The sequence below is a fragment of the Pongo pygmaeus genome, chromosome 10 (genome assembly GCF_028885625.2).
Source record: "Pongo pygmaeus isolate AG05252 chromosome 10, NHGRI_mPonPyg2-v2.0_pri, whole genome shotgun sequence".
NCBI classification, from domain to species: Eukaryota; Metazoa; Chordata; class Mammalia; order Primates; family Hominidae; genus Pongo; species Pongo pygmaeus.
Genome location: NC_072383.2, coordinates 36,947,373 through 36,966,206, shown reverse-complemented (window position 1 = coordinate 36,966,206; position 18,834 = coordinate 36,947,373).

Below are 18,834 nucleotides of genomic sequence, written 5' to 3'. Positions count from 1 at the left end.
GAATCTCAAAGGCAGTTCTAAAAGGTAAAAGAAAAAAATGAGAAACCACAAATCCTTAATAAGCAACTGAGATAGGCATGTGGAAAGGAGTGTGGTTGCTGAGCAACCATCAACAATGCAGAGCTCATTACAGGGGATTGGGGCTGGGAAGGTATGAGCTGCCTCTGTGGTTGTGTTTAGAAGCTCACATCAACTTTAACACCATCTAGTATTATACCTCTTAGTTTTCTTCCAGTTCCTTTCCTCACTGATTTCCATTCTAGCCCCTGCAACTTTGAAATGATGTGCCCCCCTCAATGTTCTGGCCATAGTTAATCAATTGAATTATGTCAGTTTTGCTTGCAAATTGCAACCTGATCATTGCCTCCCAATAAACATCTAATAATTTATTGGGGCATGTCAACAAGTACCTTATTATTATGACATGTTAGAAGACCAGCATCTTCTACAAGCCTAACAATTCCCCATAATCTTGGACCATAGCAGAAAAGGGATGGTTTATTTTGAGGCAAAGATGAAGGGAGCTGCAGTTAGGGAAAGGGCAAGTAATTATCAAAGAAGAGAAAAATGGGCATAATTAAGATATAGTGTCAGTAGGATTATCTTTGTATGGGAGAGATTTGAAACAGTCATTCATTTCTTATTTATTTATTTATTCATTCACTTATTGATTCACATTTATTAAATCCCCATCATAAGGCTGTCAGTCACTGGAAAGTCAAAGTTAAATATCTCATAGTCATTTTCCTTAAGGAGCTCATTGTCTGAAAGATGAGCATCCAATATTTTTAGTTAGATCAAAACTTAGAAGGGAGGGGAAATGATAGAATATTTCTCAGTGTAAAGTTCAGGTTGAGATAGAAGAAGTAGCATGATTGGCCGGGGTATAGGTTGGAGCTGAGTACAGTAGCATGCTGTGGTGCCTGTTGGGTACCTGGACACTGGAGATCCTGGAATTGTATCCTAGAGCTGCAATTTGGGATATAGTTATCACATGCATTTACAGAGTTAACACTCAATGGCATGTCATTGATATGCCATTAAGTTAAGTGCTGCCAAGTAAGAACAATTATGCCTTGACTTCATGACATTTACATCATCGGAGCACCCAAAGGAGAGAAGTGATTTGTTTGATATTTCACAAAAGAATTATAAATAAAGCAGATGACAGATCTCTTTTTTTTTTTTTCTTTTTGAAAGGGTCACCCATTGTTTTGTCACCCAGACTGGAGTGCAATAGCACGATCATGGTTCACTGCAGCCTCAACCTCCTGGACTCAAGCAATCCTCTTGCCTCAGCCTCCCGAGTAGCTGAGAATACAGGTGCACACCACCATGCCCCACTAATTTTTTTATTTTTGTTTTTTTTGTAGAGATGTATGTTGCCCAGGCTGGTCTTGAACTCTGAGCAATTCTCCTGCCTCAGCCTCTCAAAGTGCTGGGATTACAGATGTGAGCCATCTTGCCCAGCCAGATCTTTTAAGAAAGGTTATCAAAATGGATTAGGCACAATTGGGTTTATTCTAGAAGGCATCTTCCTGGGCCAAGGAGAACTGCATAAAACACCACGAGTTAAGACTCAACTACCTTAGGTGAACAGTTAGTCTCCCTCCTTAAGTTACTCAGTTGTTCCTCTAGAGGAGCTGTACCATCTTCTTTGAAAACACATAGTGCAATGGTTAGTCTTACTGGAAAGAATAATAGTGAACACATAGTGCAATGGTTAGTCTTACTGGAAAGAATAATAGTGACAAATCAAAGGAAAATGCAATAGTTGAAATAACATTGCAAAATTATGATACGACATAAATAATCCAGATTGTGCCACCAAAACCCAGATATTGAAAAAAAATGATATCGGTAAAGTTTGTAAAGAAGCGCAGTATAAAATTAATTTAAAAAATTATACTAAATACTCGTGCTTCTTTTTGGCTGTGCTCTACCCCTAGTTTTGTGATAACCAAGGTGTCACTACCTATCTCAAAAGGTGTTATGAAATTCTGTAAGCAAAATTAGTTTACTAAAATAAATATTAGGAGCAGGAAAATATGCTTGACTGGAACTCATGAGATCTGGATCCTATTCTAGTTTGCCAGTAACTAGTGTGAATTTGAACAAATGAATTCCCTTTCTGACTCTTGATTTCTTCATATTTAAGTTAGGGATCTGACTGATTTACACAGTTCCATCCAATGATATAATTTTTTCTTTTTGCCCACCTTGGCCTCGTGTGTGTGTGTGTGTGTGTGGTGGGGCTTGGGGCTGGTATTAGTGACTTGGAAATCAGAGTTTGGTATCTCTCCAATACTGGCACCTCATTATAACATGCTGAATAACCTCACACTTTCTTTGGGAAGAAAGGGAATGAAAAACTGTCTTGTAGCTGGGAAGGCCCAGAGAGTACTCAATAGAATGCAAGGAGGGGAGGATTAATATTTATTCAAGGCCTGGGGGCAGTGAAGACAGGCTAGACCAAAGAAAATCAGGGAGCTTTTCCTGCATACCTTATTGTTTACTGAGGACCCCTGTGGATTTTTTTCCCCCTTTCACACTGCTATCTGGCTTAAGAAAGTTCCAAAATATTGCTTTTTTGGGATCTTGTGACCCCTCAAGTCATGATGCTAATTGCTTTACTTTAGCCTTGGCAGGAGCAGGTACCATACCTCTGCTTTTACGGTTTACAGCTAAACAAGGCCTTTTGTTCCCCCACCTGCCCCCTGCTCAGTTCTTCATAGGGCAGAACAATTTTTTTGTTGTTTTTTTGTTTTTAATTTGAATAAATCATTTTGAGCTGCCATGAACACCCATTCCAAGCATACAGAGTCAATACATTAGCCAGTCAACACTTCAGCTGATAGTTTGGGTCAGGTATTAACCATGAAGAGGTATTCTAATATTTCATCTGTTGGATTTACATGTTATGAAATACTTAAATATGGGACACTGTGGTGAGAAGTGTGCAAATGTTTAGGTTGCCACCACTTCAAGCGGTTGCTCACAACACAAACAAGGTGTGGCACTTGTACCACACAGGTCCTATCTTGCTAATTATTTATGGTAATTACACCAGAGGAAAACACACAGAACAAGCTGGAAAATAGAGATGTGAGTTTAAGGGAGAGGTGGGGAGGGGTGGAGAGAGAAGGCAGTAGTGAATGAAAAGGGTGTGGTGTATGTTCTGGTTCTGAAACCTTAATGTCTGCCAACCATGCAGTAGATATAGAGGTATCTGTAGCAAAAAAAAAAAAAAAGTTCTAGAAATCCTGTTCGAGTTTTTGTTCCTAACTATTGATTTGAAATGCACCCTCTTAAGTATACATTAGAGAATAAATAACTGCTTTTCAATTTAAAGCAAAATAAGCTCATCCATAGTTTCTGTTCTTTGAATCTTTGTGTGCTTATCAGAAACACTGGTACATCTCATAACATCATTAGTTGTTATTTCCAACATTTTTATTTATTTTTCTTCTGCTATCCTGCTGAACAGTTCTTTCCATAGCATCAGAAATTTTAAAAATATACATTAAAAAAGGTTTCTTGTTTAAAAGATTTCAAGGCTTACATTTACAATACTCTGATTTTTTAAAAATCTGATGAATATACTTTGGGTTTTTAAAAATTCATATAGGGGCCAGGCCCAGTGGCTCACGCCTGTGATCCCAGCACTTTGGGAGGCTGAGGCAGGCAGATCACAAGGTCAAGAGATCGAGACCATGCTGGCCAACATGGTGAAACCCCATCTCTACTAAAAATACAAAAATTAGCTGGGCGTGGTGGGATACTCCTGTAGTCCCAGCTACTCCAGAGGCTGAGGCAGGAGAATCACTTGAACCTGGGAGGCAGAGGTTGCAGTGAGCCGAGATCACACCACTGCACTCCAGACTGGGCAACAAGAGTGAAACTCCATCTCAAAAAAAAAAAAAAAAAAATTCATATAGTTATCTAAGTTATCTATCCTGTAGCTTCAGTATGTATTTGGGAAATTTGTTAAACTGTCCAAACTTCAGTTTTCTCAGCAGTAAAATGGGATTTGAATACCTCCTAATGATTGTTAAAAGGATTAAATGAGATCATGTAGACAATTCACCCAGCACTGTTACAGTAGGTAGTAAGGCAGACAGGAGCAGGACAGGAGAGGGCCCCCTCACCAGAAATGTCAGGTAGCCATCAGGTGATGGTCAGATGCTGTTGAACTGCCTCTCTAAAACAATAATTTGTCGCAGCCAGCACCAGGAAAAGGAAGTCTCCCAATAGATAGAAAAAAACCTGATGCTGGTGACCAGCAGCTTCCTAATAAGATCTCAGGAGTTGGGCTAGTGAGCTCCAGTATGTGCACTAAGAGGCAAAACAGTGGAGTTTAACTGGTATATGACCTTCCTCTAGGAACACTGGACTGGTAAGGGAAAAACACCTCAAGTGAGCATGCGCACAACTTTAGTGAACACATTGTGCATGCAGCCCCTCCCAAGTGCTGGCAGGCCACTCTGCATGCAGACAGCTCACCCCAAGGAAAGAATCATGGGAGACGTAATGCAACCCCGGAAGCATGCCAACATAGAAGACCCCGAGTCAAGGGTCAAAATGTGCACTTGAACCTCTCAAGTCGCTTGCTTGGCCCTCCTCCAAATGTACTTTACTTCCTTTCACTCCTGCTTTAAACTTTTTAATAAACTTCCACTTCTGCTCTAAAACTTTGCCTCGGTCTCTCACTCTGCCTTGTGCCCCTCAGTCTAATTCTTTTTTTCTGAGGAGGCAAGAATTGAGGTTGTTGCAGACCCATATGGATTTGCCACCACTAATAGTACAAACCCCAACAGTGGTAGTTAACTCATAAATATAAGGGTATTATTAGCCTGACAAACACAATGGAGTCTTCAAAATGTTTATTACTTCAAATGGCTCAAAAAATAATTTATGAACATGAATTTAAAGATTTGTGAGAGTTTCGTTGTTCAAAACTCTACGTCTGTTCACATAACCTATTCTCTGTGGTCAAAAGGCCACAGTATAAGTGGGTTGTAAGATGAGATTTGTAGGGTAAGTAGATACTAGGCAGCTTGCAGGAGATGTGAGGATCTAAGAATAAACAAAGGTGGAGGTGCAGATTTGGTCAGGGAGAGAAAGTAAACATATGCACAGAATTGCAAAAGTCCCCGAATTGGGCTGCACATCAGAATCATCTTGGAGCTTTAAAAACTTACTGATGCCTGGGTCCTCCCCAAGAGGGTCTGATTTAATTGGTTTGGGATGGCCTCGGCAGTGGGATATTTTAAAGTCTCTATGTGATTTTAATGTCTAGTCAAGGTTCAGAACCAGCACTCTACAAACAAGAAATCAGGGAGTTAGAAGAAAATAGAGAGAAAGGTTACTGAGGGAGGAGAATAGAAAGACTAGAATGGAAGAAGCAGACAATTCGTGAAATGCCTTTCAGGCTATGCAATGTCATCCTATGCTGTGCTATGCTAAGGACTTTAGGCTTTATTCTGAAGAGAAATTAGTTGCAAAATAAGGAGTGAAGTGATCAGTTTTGCTAGCACTGGCTGCAGGGTCAAGAATTGATTATAGGGAACAAGACTAAAGGCAGGAGCTGAGTTAGATGAGTAAGAGGTTGTAATTGTCTAGGCTAAACAAGGGCAGTTATAATGGGTTGGAGAAAAGTGAAGCGATTTGAGATGCCTTAAGGAGGAAGAGCTGACAGAAGTTGGTGACTTGATTGGAAGCAAGGATGAGAAAGGAATTGGCCGGAGATGCTGTTAGTTGAGGTAACCCAGAAAAAGTGAAGTCTGTGAGAAGGAGATAAATTCAGTTGGAAATGCTGATTCGAAGTGTGTGATGCTGAGGTTTGGGCTTCTATTGATCCTGTCACCCAGATAGTGAACATAGTATTCATTAGGAAGTTTCCAGCCGTTCCCTTGCTCCCTCTCTCCTCCTTTTGGAGTTCTCAGGGACTGTTGTTCCCATCTGCTTTTTTGTTTCGTTTTTGAGACAGGGTTTCAGGTGGTTCGCCCAGGCTGGAGTCAGTGACATAATTATGGCTCACCACAGCCTTGACCTCCTGGGCTCAAGTGATCCTCCTGTCTCAGCCTCCGAATAGCTGGGACCACAGGCATGCACCACCATACCCAGCTATTTTTTTATTTTTTGTAGAGACAGGATCTCACTATGTTGCTCAGGCTTATAAGTAAGGACATGTTATATTTGGTTTTCTGTTTCTGTGCATTTTTATACAAATTTTTATAGTAGTTACTTCTATGAATTTGGAATTGCCAATTGAGTATATAATATGTTTCTATTTTTATTTTTAAAGTTTTTAAAAAAATTCCTTTCCTCTTAACCTAGTTTGAATTGATTTTTCTAACTCATAATCAAAAGAGTCTTCACACAACAGCTGAAGGCATGGAAATAAAAAACATCAAGCAGTTTAATATTCATCAACTATGGGATGTGGAAGGTAACAGGCATTAAGTTGAAAGGGCATTAATTAGGAAGGGTAATCACATTCTAGATTATGGTGGGTTTGGTATGTATCCAGGTCCACCTCCTTATGTATATTATCTTATGATATATATATATATATATATATATATATATATATATATATCTCAGGTTTTAGAAATAATTGAGTGGGAATCATCCTTCTTGCTGTACAAGTATCTGATTGTTAAGCCTCTAAAACCTTCCAATTTATAACAGCACAAAAGATTGTTTTGAGTATCTGAAGCATTTTCTGCTTAAATTTTTAAACCTGGTTTGAATTTAGTGCTGGTAGGAGAATGTTTGTGCTAACTTGTCCTTAATAAGTGCTTCCAAATGATCAGTATCAGCCTCCAAATCTACAAACACCTCCATTAATCGTTTATTTGACATGACATGTAGAAGGAAATGACAGCACACTCAGAAAAGATATTTAAAGCATCTAAGCCCTTATGGAATGTCATCTAGTTTATGCAAACCCTCAGGGAATAAGTGATTTTGTTTTTAAGTTTGTTTACCATAAACTACCGCCAACATTTTAAAATTAAGGACTTCCTCTCATCACTAAAAGGTAACACCCTAGTTTCCTCACTAAAAATCTGCACCTTCACATCTAGATTCCATGCATTTATGAACAGTCTCAATTGTAACAGTTTTAAAATAATTTGATATTTTCAAAAAAGTAGGTACCTGCAATTAACTACGACAGTTATTTTTAGCACGTTTACTGCAAAATAAAATACATTCAGAAATGTTTAAAGAACAATGCGAGATAAAATGAAAAGTTACAGAGTAAACACTGATTGTCACCACCATACAGGTTAGGAAATAGAGCGCTGCTAGCAACCTAAGAGCCTCCCATCCTGTAGGAGGCTTCCAGACTCATTCTCCTCCCCTAAACTTAACCGCTATTGTGACTACATGATAGCCACTTTCTTGGTTTTGTTATGGTATTTTTTACCACCTACATACATGCCTCTTGTATTAGTCTGTTCTCACGCTGCTAATAAAGACATACCCGAGACTGGGTAATTTATAAAGGAAAGAGGTTTAATGGACTCACAGTTCCACATGGCTGGGGAAGCCTCACAATCATGGCAGAAGGCAAAGGAAAAGCAAAGGCACATCTTACATGGCAGCAGGCAAGAGGGCATGTGCATGTGCAGGGGAACTCCCCTTTACAAAACCATCAGATCTCATGAGACTTATTCACTATCACGAGAACAGCATGGGAAAAACCCGCCCTCATGATTCGATTACCTCCCATCGGGTGTCTCCCATGACATATGGGAATTATGGGAGCTACTATTCAAGATGAGGTCTGGGAGGGGACACCATATCACCCCTGTTTCTGAACTATATAATGAGCTATATAATGTTCTATATAGTTCATTATATATAATTCTATATTATATATAATGAACTATATAACGTATATAGTTCTATATACTATATAACATATATAGTTCTATATAGTTCATTATATATAATGAACTATATATAATGAATTATATATAATGAACTATATAAAGTATACTAATAGTTTTCTTTGGTGTCTTAATACTTTTGCTCAACATTGTGGTTATGAGGTTTATCCATGTTTATATGTACTTGTGCTTTCTTTGTTTGCAATGCTGAGTAATAGTCCAGTATAAGAAGACACTACTTTAAAAAATTATCCTTTTGATAATTATCATTCTGTGAGATTTTATAAGTTTTTCTGCCTTTAGAAATCGGCTACTTTTTATTACTTTACACAAATTTTAAAAGATGGCAGGCAGGATCGAGTCTCTCACTAAAAAGTTCACTGAAGATATTGTTAGGCCTGATACTTTGCAGAGGAATTCTTGAACCAGCAGAGCATGTACACCTTATGTACAGCAAGTAATTGCTGGGCATAATTTCTGCATGCTTTGTCCCTGTTAAACCGTCACTACAGCTGTGCAACAGGTGCACAAATGTATTTTTCTTCCTTAAACCATTGAAAATAATATTCCTGCATTCCCCCACTTCTCAGTAGGTGGTCCTGAGACTTAAAACACTGCCACAAGTAAATTGTCTCCTTCTCACTGAATTCTACTCATTAGAAATGGCTCCTTTCCAGAATTAATGCACAAAACAATTGCCATTTTCTAGCATTGCGGAGTTGAATGATCTACTGCTTGGTACTTGGGCAAAAGTGAGTGAATAAAACCATGAGAGAATTTGTTTGACATACTACTGAGAACACTAATCAAACTCTGGAACAAAGAAATTTTACAAACTTAGGAGCAAAGGCATAAAACATGTTTGACTACCTAAAAATGTTAAATTCCATATTGTATATATAAGGTGCATCTGCAACGATAGGTTATACTGTATATTATGTAAGGAGAAATTTTTAAATCAATTCATAAAAACACTAAATATGCCAGGAACAGTGGCTCATGCCTGTAATCCCAATGCTTTGAGAGGCCAAGGCAGAAGGATCACTTGAAGCCAGAAGTTCAAGACCAGCCTGGGCAGCATAGTGAGACCACATCTCTACAAAAGAAAAATTTAAAAATTAGCCAGGCATGGTGGCAGTAACCTGGTAGTCCTAGCTACTTGAGAGGCTGAGGCAGGAGGATCACTTGAGCCCAGGGGTTCGAGGTTGCAGTGAGGAAAAGAGCAAAAATGTTTTATATTTACATTTATATTTATAAATGTCTTACAAACTGAGCTTTAATCCCACCTAAATATCTGGAAAGCATTTTCACTCTGAGCTGGCCAATTCCCTCTGCAAAGTCTGAACAGACCCATCTCAGGCCTGATTGACTGAGCAAAGTGATTTCCAAAGCAGGAAACAATCTGACTGAGACATATCAACATCTGACACGGAAATTTCCTTTTCTGAATGCATGTATTTGTATTAAACTGGGGAACATTTCTGTACCTGGTTTGTTAGCTAGAAAACTGCTCTTTGGTGGTGTTTTCACAGTTGGATAGCATTAAACGAGTGCAAGTATGAGCTGTACACAGCACTATTTCAACTTGTTCTTTTTTCTCATCTCAGTATTTTTGAATAATCAAAAAATGTTTATGTATAATCAAAATTGAATTTCATCCCAAGGAATAAATAACCACAGAAATTCTTACAGGCTTGTCATTAAACATATACCCAAACAGTGAAATGAAATTGATTATATATTAGAATAGGTAGTTCAGAAACTCCAAACCACTAAGCATGAATGGTGTTATTTTTAGATTAAATTCTCCTTTTTATTCCTAGACTGAAGATAAACATAGTATAGTGTTTGAAGGATTTTGTAAGATAAGTAAGCTGAAGATTAAGATAAGTAATAATAGCAGAACAGCACCATCTCTTCCTTTTTAAAAATACATATTTAACAACTGAGCTTATACCAGAAGCAAAAATATTTTGAATTATTGAAGAGCTCAAATTCAAAGTGCCAAGATAATGATATGTAAACCCTCATAGGTATGATATCTTCATAAGCAACCTAAATCATAGGATTAAATTTTGCCTTAATCCAAAATTTACCTTAACCGTTTATTTTACACATACACACACACACTCACTCATATAACAGTATAGAATAATGCATATGATGTATATATTAAACTTGGTAGATGAGAATTTTTCTTTATTTAAATATTTCTCTCACTCTGATTAATAACTTTCAAATATTAAAACATTACATTGGCCAGGTGTGGTGGCTCACACCTATAATCCCAGCACTTTGGGAGGCCTAGTTTGGAAGATTGCTTGAGCTCAGGAGTTCAACACCAGCCTAAGCAACAAAGTGAGACCTCATCTCTACAAAAACTAAGAAAATTAGATGGGCATGGTGGTGCATACCTGTGGTCCCAGCTACATGGGAGACTGAAGCAGGAGGATCACTTGAGCCTAGGAGGTAGCTGCAGTCGACTGTGATCATGCCACTGCATTCCAGCCTGGGTGACAGAATGAGGCCCTGTCTCAAAAAAAAAAAAAAAAAAGAACTTTAAAACATTATATTTGTAATTTCAGTGAATGATTTATAAGGGATAATTCGTTCTGGACTTTTGCACAAAACTGTATCACTAAAGTAAAAGACAAAATCATTTATTAATAAAAGGATATATTTTATCTCCCTCTCAGCCTCCATGAGGAAACAAAAACAATAAGTCACCGTGTACTGAAGAATATGGAGATATTTTTATTCATATGAGAAAAAGCAAACTGTGAGCCAGATAACTTTTGCTAATGATGTGGGAAAATAGGCAAAATTAGGTCATCTAATGAAGTTAAATTCAGTTGGATAATTATTACCTCGTTTATTTCTGAGCAGGCAACCCACTCCGTAAATATGAAATGGTTAAGCAACATGGACGCAGTGCTGTTTCTGTAGGAAAGCTAGGAGTGAGGGCAGTTGTTGGTTGACTTGCCCTTCTTAAGCAGCATGCCAGGCTTCCCTTTTCTACAGTTAAAGTCAATGGAGAATTGTCTGAGTGTGCGGACGCATCATATCTCAGTACAGGAAGGTGTTCTTGTCTCTGGTCAAATTCTCACTAAGGTATTGTTGAAACCCCAAAGAAGAGGAACTCAATCAATGGAAGTCTTCTTTCAGTGTCACAAAGAGCTGGTAATCTAGCTTGTTGGCTTGCACATCCACATTTGCCAATTATTTGCTCTGTGATAAAACGCTTAGCCCTCATTTCAGCAGTCTAAAATAAGGAAGCTCTGCTGCAAGGATGGTAGTAGGTTTAACTCATCTTAAGGAGCTCTGAAATCCCTGTCTACATGGTTAAAGAAATAATACATTAAGGATTCTGGTCTTCTAGAAAGCGAAAAATAGGCTGGAAAAGTCTTACTGTAATGAACACATGCCACAAATGTGATTAACTAAGGGTTACTTGCAAAAATTAAAAAGGAAGGTAAATTAGCTTAGAAAGTAATCCTGACAAAATATAACCACCTAATGGTCAGCATTGTTTTGGTCATTTGAAATGTGAAAAACTGTCAGTACCTGAAGAATTGGAAGGAGGGAGTAACATGTTGTTTGAAGGGAAATAATGTAAGTAATGCCACTTATTCAGAACTTACTATATTTTAGGCATTTTCTGGGACCAGTGTATACATATTATTTTATGTAATCGTTAACAACACCCTTGAAAGGTAGGTGCTACTTTCTGAACCAATGAGCACTACGAGTTTCCCTAACTTGCCCAAGTTGATGAGCTATTAAGGGGCAGAGTCAGCATTTAAACCCAGGTGTACTGTGACTCTGAACCTATAGTTATCACTCTAGGTTACAGGGGGATGAGCTAGACTGAGTTTCAGTACTATTCCAACAGGAGGACTTGCCTGATAGTGGCTATGCACAAAGAAGATAATTAATTCCCTGGAAGCTTTATCCAGTGAGATTTTGCTTGTCTCTTAGGATAAATTAATAAGAAGCTGTTCATAAGTGGAGAGCCCTAGAAAATTCCAAAAGACAGAGAGTCATTTCGGGGAAAATACTGGACTTTATATGAACAATCCTAAGAAATAAGATGGAACTGATTTGACGGCTAATGTTGCACAAACTGCTTATGAGGAACAAAATTATATTTACCACAGTCACTGGAAGAAGAAGGTTGTTAGTTTACTGTACAATAAAAAAGTTACCAGTGATGATTTAAAAACATATAGGTATTTCTTAGTGTCCATATGTTTCATGCTATGTCCTACTTTACAGTAGGGGTCTTAAGCTATAGTCCCAAAATGAGTAACTGACATTTCATTGAGTGAAATTAATTCCACTTTGTTGTAGTATTTTTAAAAACTTAAGTGCAATAAATTTTTACCAAATGACAATTTTCCTAGAAGAAATTCTGAAAACTTTTTTTACATATTTTTTTAAAATGGATAAATATTATAATATCAAAAAAGAAATATGAAACTGAAGAACTTTCTGGCATGAGAGCAATTGTTTGGAAAGCACATCCTTTATTATATTACAGATGGAGGAGGAAAGTGTTCTTAAATAAAAGTCATTTTTTGATGTTAAATAATTAACAATCAGTGTCAGGCAGCAGAAAGAGCAGGATACCTGGTTTTTAGTTCCAGTTCTTTCACCAACTACATCTTGGATTAGCTGCAAAAACAAAGGGGTTGAACTTAATGATCTCAAGTGTCTTGTGCAGCTCAAAATTCAATATGTCTATATTGCCTAAGAGCAAGATGAATAGCTCACAAAATATTTTCTCAAGCAAGGGTAGAATCATTATGGCTTTGAGTCATTGAAATGTTCCCTGGACAAGCTACTCTGGAGGTACCATATGAGAACATCTTTCGTTGGCTCAGTGTGTAGAGATGATGTAACGTTTTAAAAGGCCCCACCTTGTTTGGTGAAATCACTGTATCAGTGGAGTACTGGCCGGACAGCTCTGAGAAGAGTTGCCAAAGTGGGCTGCAATGTGAGGTTTTAAAGTTCTATTATCATGCTGCATGAGGAATTTGGAAAAATCAACATTCCAATATATTTAGAATGAAAAATATTACTGTCTACCCCCATTTACGGCACTTACTATGGCAGGGTCTGTTCTGTGTAAAACATGCAATCGAGCAGATAAAGTTATATAAGCTTATGAAGGAACTTCATCAAGGAAGAGAGAAGTCCCAACAATCTCACTACCCTTATCATCTGGATTTACACAATGGGTTTCTTTAGGGAAACCATCTTGAAGCTTCTTCCAAGTAATGTGGAAAGGTTGGCACTTAGCCATGGTTAAAGAATCACCAAGTTTTTCTATGTGGGTGGGGGAAATTGCTTTGCTACACAGAAAACAGGAATATTCTCTCAATGTAATAATAGGGTAAACAGAAGTAAATAAGCTTCTCACTTCTCTGGCACTCCCTCTGTTTCTTCCCGATCATCTCTTTTTCTTACTTGTATTCTTTTGAAAACCAAGAGGTATATGAAAGAGCAACAGATCAAAGAGACACATAAGTGTCCTTGCTTAGCTTTTGCTCAAACTTTGATTTTTTCTCTTTGAAGTCATAAGCCAGTTTTTTCCCTTTTAAGGATTTGGGCAGTTAATTTTTAGTTTAGAAATCTAGATCAGGTAATCATCATTTATGGTTCACAGACCAAATATATTGTGTATTTCCTAACTTCACCACCCCCAATAAATCAGAAAAAAAATGAGGCATATTTATCCTTGCAATATCTATCTGTAGATCATAAACACAGTTCATATACAAAGTACTATGCTAGGTACTGGGGGTACAAAGCCTAGAAAAATGATTATGGATCTTATAGTTAAATCAAAATCAATGAATAATGGATGTGGATATAAGGCTGATTTTTCTTCAACAACCCAATCAAAACATAAACATTCAAATATACATTATTCTCTTTCACATGATCACTGTATATCATCAGGCTCAATTACTTAATCTATTGAGGTCACTGCTACAAATAATTTTCAAAAAGCTGTTTTGATAATAGCCTTCAAAATTGGCATTACATTTTAAAATGTTTACGATTCATCAAAACTTCATCCTTTGAATGTAAGTCTAATTTTGGGGGTAAAGCTGAAGCCATTCAGCCAAGTCTTATAAATAAGCACTGCTTGTAATAAGGATTGTAGTAAGTCAAACTGAGCTATGTCTCTAAAGTAATAAGACTAATTCTGATATGAGACTTGTGGAAAGTAGAGGAGTGATGATAGGGGAGGCATGTTGCAACGATAATTTGCTTGGTTAACTATCCTGAAAGGCTGATCAACTAGATTGCTAACTGAGGGTACAGGTGATTTGAGTAATTTGCTCATTGTGAACTCAGTAGAACAAATAGTAGAATCCATAGTACAGCTTTTATGTGAGGATGTACTCACTGAGATGGAGCAATCACAGCTTGTCTAGGCTGAACTAACCAAAATGGCAGGTTTTTAAAAAAAATTTTATTATTATTATACTTTAAGTTTTAGGGTACACGTGCACAACGTGCAGGTTTGTTACATACGTACACATGTGCCATGTTGGTGTGCTGCACCCATTAACTTGTCATTTAGCATTAGGTATATCTCCTAATGGTATCCCTCCCCACTCCCCCCACCACACAACAGTCCCCAGAGTGTGATGTTCCCCTTCCTGTGTCCATGTGTTCTCATTGTTCAATTCCCACCTATGAGTGAGAACATGCGGTGTTTGGTTTTTTGTCCTTGTGATAGTTTGCTGAGAATGATGGTTTCCAGCTTCATCCACGTCCCTACAAAGGACATGAACTCATCATTTTTTATGGCTGCATAGTATTCCATGGTGGATATGTGCCACATTTTCTTTATCCAGTCTATCATTGTTGGACATTTGGGTTGGTTCCAAGTCTTTGCTATTGTGAATAGTGCCGCTATAAACATACGTGTGCATATGTCATTATAGCAGCATGATTTATAATCCTTTGGGTATATACCCAGTAATGGGATTGCTGGGTCAAATGGTATTTCTAGTTCTAGATCCCTGAGGAATCACCACACTGTCTTCCACAATGGTTGAACTAGTTTACAGTCACACCAACAGTGTGAAAGTGTTCCTATTTCTCCACATCCTCTCCAGCATCTGTTGTTTCCTGACTTTTTAATGATCGCCATTCTAACTGGTGTGAGATGGTATCTCATTGTGGTTTTGATTTGCATTTCTCTGATGGCCAGTGATGATAAGCATTTTTTAATGTGTTTTTTGGCTGCATAAATGTCTTATTTTGAGAAGTGTCTGTTCATATCCTTCTCCCACTTTTTGATGGGGTTGTTTGTTTTTTTCTTGTAAATTTGTTTGAGTTCATTGTAGATTCTGGATATTAGCCCTTTGTCAGATGAGTAGGTTGCAAAAATTTTCTCCCATTCTGTAGGTTGCCTGTTCACTCTGATGGTAGTTTTTTTTTTTTGCTGTGCAGAAGCTCTCTAGTTTAATTAGATCCCATTTGTCAATGTTGGCTTTTGTTGCAATTGCTTTTGGTGTTTTAGACATGAAGTCCTTGCCCATGCCTATGTCCTGAATGGTATTGCCTAGGTTTTCTTCTAGGGTTTTTGTGGTTTTAGGTCTAACATGTAAGTCTTTAATCCATCTTGAATTAATTTTTGTATAAGGTGTAAGGAAGGGATCCAGTTTCAGCTTTCTACTTATGGCTAGCCAGTTTTCCCAGCACCATTTATTAAATAGGGAATCTTTTCTCCATTGCTTGTTTTTGTCAGGTTTGTCAAAGATAAGATAGTTGTAGATATGCAGCATTATTTCTGAGGGCTCTGTTCTGTTCCATTGGTCTATATCTCTGTTTTGGTACTAGTACCATGCTGTTTTGGTTACGGTAGCCTTGTAGTATAGTTTGAAGTCAGGTAGCATGATGCCTCCAGCTTTGTTCTTTTGGCTTAGGATTGACTTGGCAATGTGGGCTCTTTTTTGGTTCCATATGAACTTTAAAGTAGTTTTCTCCAATTCTGTGAAGAAAGTCATTGGTAGCTTGATGGGGATGGCATTGAATCTATAAATTACCTTGGGCAGTATGGCCATTTTCACGATATTGATTCTTCCTACCCATGAGCATGGAATGTTCTTCCATTTGTTTGTATCCTCTTTTATTTCATTGAACAGTGGTTTGTAGTTCTCCTTGAAGAGGTCCTTCACAACCCTTGTAAGTTGGATTCCTAAGTATTTTATTGTCTTTGAAGCAATTGTGAATGGGAGTTCACTCACGATTTGGCTCTCTGTTTGTCTGTTATTGGTGTATAAGGATGCTTGTGATTTTTGCACATTGATTTTGTATCCTGAGACTTTGCTGAATTTGCTTATCAGCTTAAGGAGATTTTGGGCTGAGACAATGGGGTTTTCTAGATGTACAATCAAGTCATCTGCAAACCAGGACAATTTGACTTCCTCTTTTCCTAATTGAATTCCCTTTATTTCCTTCTCTTGCCCGATTGCCCTGGCCAGAACTTCCAACACTATGTTGTATAGGAGTGGTGAGAGAGGGCATCCCTGTCTTGTGCCAGTTTTCAAAGGGAATGCTTCCAGTTTTTGCCCATTCAGTATGATATTGGCTGTGGGTTTGTCATAGATAGCTCTTATTATTTTGAGATACATCCCATCAATACCTAATTTATTGAGAGTTTTTAGCATGAAGAGTTGTTGAATTTTGTCAAAGGCCTTTTCTGCATCTATTGAGATAATCATGTGGTTTTGTCTTTGGTTGTGTTTATATGCTGGATTACATTTATTGAACCAGAAAATGGCAGGTTTTATAGTGAAATAAAGATGAAAGACTAAAAGATGGATTATGTTAATGAAGGGGAAGGTTCTGTGTATCGTTAAACGAATATTATACAATTTCAGTTTTACTGAAAGGGTTGACAACAAAAGCATTTTGCTAAAATCAAAATAAGCAATGTATTCTAATTATATTAAATGATAAAGAGAAATAGAGGTTGGCACTATTCTCTTTCACCTCTGTTGCAAAATTAGTATTCATAAAGTAATTAAAAGCAACTGTTCGTAAACATCATTCAACTTTTCCTCACTATCGTCCCTTTTGAAAACTGGCATTTCTGGGCAATGTATTATTTACAGAGTCCTTTTATAAGAAGGATTTTATTAAATTGTGTAATAGATACATTTACACTCATCAATCCAAATTAAATACTTGAGATACTTTTGGGATGATACAACTTAAGTTGGCATGGCATTTTTTCAGTTTTCAAATAACTTTCATAGTAATTTGAAATAGAGACAGGAAGGTGTATTATTCAGGGTTCTCCAGAGAGACAGAAACAATAGGGGAGATATATATATATCTATATATATAGGAATATATATATAATATGGAATATATATATATACATATATATAGAGAGAGAGAGAGATTGAGAGAGAGAGAGAGAGAGAATATTGGCTCATGCAATTGTTGGGGCTGGCAAGTCTGAAGTTTGTAGGGTAGGCTTGCAGGCTGGAAACCCAGGCAGAATTTCTGTGTCTTAAGGCAGAATTCCTTCTTCTCAGGGAAATCTTGGTTTATGCTCTTAAGGCCTTCAATGGATTGGATGAAGCCCGCACATATTATCAATGGTAATCTTTTTTACTTAAAGCCCACTGAAGAAAAATCTTAATCATGTCTATAAAATACCCTCACAGGTTTTTTGCCTCCATTTTTCAAATGAGGAAACAGAGGCTCAGTAAAATTAAGAAATTCGATTAAGTGACCCATCTAGGAATCGACAGAAGCCAGGTTGGAGTTCATATTCTGCCTCCCAGATTAGGATTTCACCAATTCCATTCTATCACCCCTCTTAAATGTTTGCAGTGGGGCCTATGGCTCTTAGTTTTAAATTGGTTAATTATTTCCTTAATTACAATGAATTTTTAAAAAATGTTTTATGATTATTTAGCTAGCATAAATTTTTGTTCTTGATCAAAAAGGTTATCTTCTTCGTTTGTGTCATTTATTCTTTCATTTAGTCATTTCACCTAAGCTATATGAATCCAAATGGTTCAATAGAGCCTATTGCTCTACTTGTCACATAGAGAATTACTTTGGTGCAATGGTATCCTCCAAGTATACTATCAGGCAAGATAGCCCAGAGGTCATAGAACAGAAATGTTCACAGGCACAATAAAGATGCTCAAATTACAGTTTATTAAATCATACAGTGTGACGAAACCCGGGAAAAGAGATGGAGTGGGTTAACACACTTAGAACAGGTTATAAGCGGGGGTACCACACTACCTGAATCCCTTATGCAGAGTTCATATGTCCTGCCTCTCTCTTTGCTGCATCAAGTTTCCCAACTTTTGACGTGACTATGAGAATCATAGTTCAGACTTGAGTAAGCAGCCCGCCAGTGGGAGATGTCCAGGGCCAATACACACTTGCTCTATTAGAAAATGCAGGGGCAAGTACACCAGACCTATTAGCCTGCTGAGCCACTCTGGTTTTTATTTGTATTTCTTGGGTTAAGAGCATGTGGGGCCGGGCGCGGTGGCTCACGCCTGTAATCCTAGCACTTTGGGAGGCCGAGGCAGGTGGATCACGAGGTCAGGAGATCGAGACCATCCTGGCCAACATGGTGAAACCCCGTCTCTACTAAAAATACAAAAATTAGCCAGGTGTGGTGGCACGCACCTGTAACCCAGCTACTCGGGAGGCTGAGGCAGAAGAATCACTTGAACCAGGGAGGCAGAGATTGCAGTGAGCCGAGATTGTGCCACTGCACTCCAGCCTGGGTGACAGACCAAGACTCCATTGCAAAATAAAAAAAAAAGAGCATGTGGGACAAGAATAGGATCATATGTTCTCATGGCCCAGCTCTATCATGATTATGAATTGGTCTTTACATGTCTTTCTATCTTTAAGTAACATTTTCCCA